At 32.9% G+C, this 6,323-nt stretch overlaps 1 long non-coding RNA gene across 1 annotated transcript; it reads right to left on the minus strand.

Annotated features, from left to right (window-relative positions):
• Positions 1-3,870: 3,870 nt before the first annotated feature.
• LOC108301800 lies at positions 3,871-6,040 on the minus strand. Its single transcript, XR_001824072.2, has 2 exons — positions 5,917-6,040; positions 3,871-5,235 (listed from the first exon to the last, which is right to left on the minus strand). It is a non-coding gene; the product is annotated as an uncharacterized LOC108301800 (long non-coding RNA).
• Positions 6,041-6,323: the final 283 nt, after the last annotated feature.

The following is a 6,323-nucleotide window of genomic DNA, read 5'->3' on the forward strand; positions in this document are numbered from 1 at the left end:
AGCGAAACTCTGTCTCAAAAAAAAAAAAAAAAAAACAACAAAGAAAGGAGAACTAACTTTGCAGAGGATAAACCTGGCAGACACTACCTTAAACAAGTGATCATATTTATCATCAAGAAATAAGACACTGACATCATGTACCCCAGATATGATCCACGGAAAAGGGCACAGTATTACTGCTGTGTTATCTTTTGTCAAAAGTTCATAACCTTAATCTAATAATAAAAAATATCAGACAAATCCAAATTGGAGACTAGTGTACAAAGTTATGGTCTAGTATTCCTCAAATGTGTCAATTTAATGAAATACAAAGAAAGACTGAAGGAGCTCTCCCAGATTTGTAGTCAGGAGAGAGGGCAAAGAAAACACGCCAGATAAATGCAATATGGGATCTTGAATTGTATCCGGGATGAGATATAAAGGACGTTAGTAGGATAACTGGAAAATCTGAATATGGTCTGCAGGCTGGTTAATAGTATTACATTAATTTCCTGATTTCAATGATCACTGTATGCAATAATGCTATAATAAAGATTATGTAAAATGCTAATATCCAGAAAGCTGAGTACAGAATACACAGGAAATCTACTATTTTTGCAAATTTCCTGTAAGTCTAAAATTACTTCAAAATCATAATTTAAAAGTTGGGAAAAATACACAAATTTTACTAAAGAAGATTTACAACGGGATAACTTCTTGAAAAACTGGTTGCCTTCTTAAGTGGTCAAATTTCGAACTGAAGTCACAACAAAATATCACCTCACATCCACTTAATAGATAAGACTCAAAATTTCCAATGTTGGCAAAAATGGACAGTAACTAAAAATCTTGTATTACTGGTTGGGAGTGTGAAAAGCGTCCAATTCTTTAGAACACTCTCTACCAGTTTCCTATAAAGTTAAGCAAAAATCTGTCTTATAATCAAACAATTTTTAGGTATTTACATAAGAGATCTGCTAATATTCAGAACAGCTAAAATCTAGAAACTACTCAGGTGTGCATCAACAAGAGAATAGATAAACAAACTGTAATATGACCATTTAGTGAAATATTACAATTATTTTAAAAATTTAAACTAATGATATAGGGAATATCATGGATAAATCTCAATATCATTATGATGAGTGGAAGAAGTCAGACACACAGTGTGATTCCATTTATATTAATTTCAAGAACAGGCAAAACTAATCTATGATCATAGAAATCACTTTTTTTTTTTGAGAAGGTGGTTGGTTGGAGTAATAAAAATATTCTATCTTCTGAATGGGATATAATTATTTTTAAGAAAACTTATTGAATTATACAATTAATACATATATATCAACACATTTAACTATGTAAATTTTATCTATGTAAAAATATAAGTTATTAAAAATAACAGGGAAGCTCCACCTGGCTATGTAACCATCAGCTAGAAATATTGGAATATTTTTATATTACATAAGTTATGAAAGAAAGATACAGAACAGTATAAAAGCATATGTTTGTGTGTGTGTGTATATATATATATATATACATTTAAAAATAAAATTTTAAAAATGTTTATGGGAGACAAAAAAGTGTTATGATTTCTCTAGCTTATTTGAAAATACTTAAAATTAACCTGAAGTAAGTATGGCAAAATGTTGATAATGGTGGAACCGATTCCAGTTCCTCGTATGTGCTAGTTCACTGTTTTTTTCTCCTCATACACTGTATGTCTACAATGTGTTCATAATGAAAAGTTTTATAAAATGCACAGCAAGATAAAACTTTCATTGCCAAGAACAAGTGAAAATGAATGTATTACACATATTTAAGAATTTATTAGGAAAAGAAAAGAATACAGAAACAATATATATAAGTAAATTAGAACCTTAAAAATTAACTGATAAATTATACTAAAGACCTGATTGAGGGAGAGGGAACGGGAAAGCTAGGTGATGCTAAATATCCACAAGTTAGACTTATTCATTGACAAAGGCACAGCAGAAATAACTATAAATGAAATGAAAATGAATACATAATTGAAATGAGAAATTTAATAGAATGATGAAAGTGCACTTTGTATAACTTAATGCTAATGTGTTTAAGATCTGCATGAACTGTGATTGGCTAAGAGAAAACAGGTTAAATTTAAGACACAAAACAAAGAACAAGCAATAACCATACAAAAAAAGGAAAAAAAAAAACCTTCTATATAGCTTCCCTTCTAACTCCGAACCACCAAGAACAAAGGAGAGTCCAAATGATTTCATTGATGTGTTCACTTAAACAATGATAGTGAGACTACAGCTTTTTTTTTTTAACCAACTCTAGAACATAGTATAAGAAGAAAATCCTTAACACAAACAGATTATCTGACATCAAAACATGACAAAAATAGCACAAAAAAGAAAAATCACAGATCAATTTCACTTAGTTGTATACTTGTAAAAATTATGAATCAAATTAAAATACCCACGATTAAGTAGTAAATTAAAAGAATAAAACATGTTTTAACTACCAGTAGAGTCTGTTCATTCAAGGAATAAAAGGAAGTTTCAATAATAGTAAATTAATTCATAGTGACAAAAATCTTTAAAAAAGAACAATAAAATTGTTTCTGTAAAAAAAATTTCATTATATCTACCGCCTGGTTTTGATAACAATTCCTTACAAAATATAAAAGGTGGAAGACTTCCCTAACATGATAGACAAAGTATTTCACACTTAAAATCAGCATTTTACACATTAATGATTAAGACCACCCACGTCAAAATAACTTACCTATTGGAAATAAGACCTGATACCACCCCCAGCAGAGTCCTGCCCAGCAAGATAAAACTGTAAACCAATAAATTCAGTTTGCTTATCTAAGCAAATAGCTTTTCTATCACTGATAGCATCTCTATATAGGCAAATAGTTCACCTAGACAATGATTTGATCATCAAAACTCACATTAAGAACCTCATGTCACTTTCCCACCAATCTCAAAGTATTGCATGATAAATTTTGCCCATTTCTAATCAGTTCCCTGCCCAAACCCCAAAGCCTCATTTCCTGATTTTTAAACACTATTAAACACTATCAAGGTGGTGTTTTCCCTTGCTGCAAGTAAGTTTAATAAACTCAGCTTTGCTTGATCATAGCTCTTTCTGGTGGTCTTTGGGATAAAATGACCAGCAACAATGTGCCAGTCAAACCAAAGAAGCATTCCATTAAATCCTGATTAAATCAAGGGTGGGTAATATTTCCATAACTGTTCAAGTGTTCTGATAGCAACAGTCTGTGGACTTTGTCAACATAACGAAAATCAGGGTCCATATGAAGGGGGAAAATTAAAGCCTTGAATATTTGCAAAAGATTTAGTCTGTACTTTGAAAAAATCTGAAAAGCAACAAGAAACAGTAAGGTGGCCACTAACCCCCAAAACACAAAACAAAACAAAACAAAACAAAACAAAACTTTAGATACAAAAAATGAACAAGAAAATAAATTAAAAGAAAAACTCCCGTCACCAAAGTGAAAATATTAACAGTAATTAAAATTATTGAATAAAAAAAGACATACCTTGTCCTTGGATACGAAGACTTAATATTTTTAAAAACCAATTTCTCCCCTCAATTAATTTATTAAAGTTGATGAAATTGCAGTCTAAACTGTAATTTCTTCCAACGAGAAGACACATGAGACAGGAGGCAGAAGAAGAGACACACAAATCCACAGAACAAAAATGGAGCCAGTCACAGATGAGAGTACAGCACATATGCGCAAGATGGCGGTACAGATAAATGGGCAATTATTGGCAAATAATCGCAAGTAATGGCAAATAACTTGGCAACTTTAAGATTTCAAAACAAAAAAATTTCTCATGATTTAAGAATTTGAATTAAAAAAACACAAAAGAATTAGAATTTAACATAGGTGAAGGATTTTATGGACTCAGTATATATATTAATCTTTCCAAAAATGACATGAAACTCAGAAGCCGTAAAAGCAAACATGGTTATACTTTGACATATAACAATCATACACATTCTTATAATAAAAACAAAGTTAAAAAGTGTGTGAAAAATAGCTATAATGGTTGACAATCCAAATCTTATTTTCCAAAATAGTAAATGAGCTCTTTGAAATCAGGAAGAGACTAAATCCTCCTCCCACCCACAAAATTGGACATAAAGAAGAAATTAAAAAATACAGATGGCTAATAAACATGAAAAAATGACCAAACTCAAAAACAAAAGAAATACAATTTAAGACAATAGTTGGGTGATCACATTGGTAAAAATCTTAAATATTTATGAACTCCATTGTCTGTGAGGTTGTAGGAAAGCTGGCAATCTCATTCATGGCCATTTGAGGATAAAGTTGTTAACCACATTTTTTGAAGGCAATCTTGCAATAATTTTCAAAATATGAAGTGTGCATATACTTAATCCCAGTAATTCAACTGATAATAATTTATTATGATATAATAGACAAATGCAAAATTATTTATATAGAGGGAGGTTCATTGCACAGAAATTTGGTGCTAACATAAATATCTATGAGTGAGAAATGCTTAAAACATTTAATTATATTTCATCTACAAAACATTCATGTCATCATTCAACAAATGACACAGATGTGTATGTATTACTGAAAAAGAAAAAGGCCACTGAATAAGAGCTGTTAAATGAAAGAGGTAATTTGCAGAAAAATGTGTTACAATATGGCCACACTCCCGGATCCTTCCCCAAAATGGCTTGTGTGTTTGTGTGCATCTGTCCACTAAAGAATGCATGCAGCTCACTCAATAGAGGAAAACTATAGGGATAGAACTGGAAGAGAGGAGGGCATTTAATTTATATATTAATTATTTAAATATGCTTTGAATTTTTGAAAAAATCATGCAGAGTTTCTTTTCAATATATCTATATTTTTCAGTTTACCATGTGGCAAATGAAAACTATAAATGTATATTTATGGGAGTACTGAGCAATTCCACCATTTTGAGCAGCTTGTGTAATATTATATCCTCTACTGAGGCTCCTGGGATTGAGTCAAGTGGCAGCAAGGGAAACAGTCACCATGCCCAAATTAAAGTCTCATCGATGATATCCCAACATGAGCATTTCTCAGTTAAGCATTTCTTATCTGCAGGAGGTATCCACTGCAACACAGGGAAGAGAGGAGTCTCCATGCATAAGGAAGACTGTCAATGTTTTGGTGAAGCTGGCAGTAGAAGGAATGGCAACAACTCAACAAATCCACCTCTTTGTGGCCATCACCTGCAAGGACACAGTGGGAAAAGTGGCAAAGGTGAGAAACATTTCCTAAGGAGTCATGGGGGTATGAGATCCCTCTTCAATCTTCCTCCTACATGTGCTAGAACAAATATACCCAGAGTGCACAGAGAAAACCTCATTTCTAGCAGCTGGTTCCATGATGAGGTCAGAACAATGACACTAAAACTTCCCAATGTCAAGGATGCCAGATATTGGTGCTGCTTTTCCTCCTTCTACTGGGCTAAAAAGTGATAGACATCCACAACGTCAGGTTTCATGTCTGTCTCTTCCCTTCTGTTTCTTAAAGCTCTAGGTCATTCATTTATTTGATCAGTCATTTCAGACCAAACAGTTTGTCAACTTTCCAGTCTAACAGTTATGGAGAAGCTACTGTGTCTCCTGTTTACATCAATGTTTCTGCATCACAATGGATCAAACCATGAGGAAGTTCAGTTTACTAGATGAGAAAAGTTAAGGAAATCCTTCATATTAATAGTAAATGTACTGAGATGTAGAAAAAGCCACTAAGGTATATAAGAAAAGCGGCATCTCTTAACTTGTTGTGAAATCTTAGAATCAATTAGAATGTAATCACAACGTCAATCTTCATAAAATTGCCACCTCGATTTCTACCCAAACATGGCTTCTCCTAGAAAGCAAGGACTATTTTAACTAACACCTTACCTTTAGCAGGTGGCCGAGGCAATGCACAGGTGAGGCAGCTCTTTGTCTAAGGGGGTGTTGGTTTGGTAATTTGCTGATAACATTCACTCCCAGAAGAGTTCCGAGGAAGTTGTGTTCTGCGGTGGATAAAAAAAAGAAAAAAAAGAACCGCCACTTCCAATGAAACAAGCAATGCGGCTGGAATCTGGAAATTTCTTCTCTGCTACTCTTTTATACTGATTTAATTTGGAATCTGCCCCTTACTTACACAGTTCTGAAATCACAACTGTCTAGTCCATAACCACACATTTCAGTGTCAGCACACTGCATCAGTGAACTTCTCTACTGCCCATTTCCAGATCCGACCAGATCACCCGGATCCCACCGAAAGTTACGTCTCTCTCTCTTTTTTTTTTTTTTTTTTTTTT

The sequence above is a fragment of the Cebus imitator genome, unplaced genomic scaffold (assembly GCF_001604975.1).
Source record: "Cebus imitator isolate Cc_AM_T3 unplaced genomic scaffold, Cebus_imitator-1.0 Scaffold36, whole genome shotgun sequence".
NCBI classification, from domain to species: domain Eukaryota; kingdom Metazoa; phylum Chordata; class Mammalia; order Primates; family Cebidae; genus Cebus; species Cebus imitator.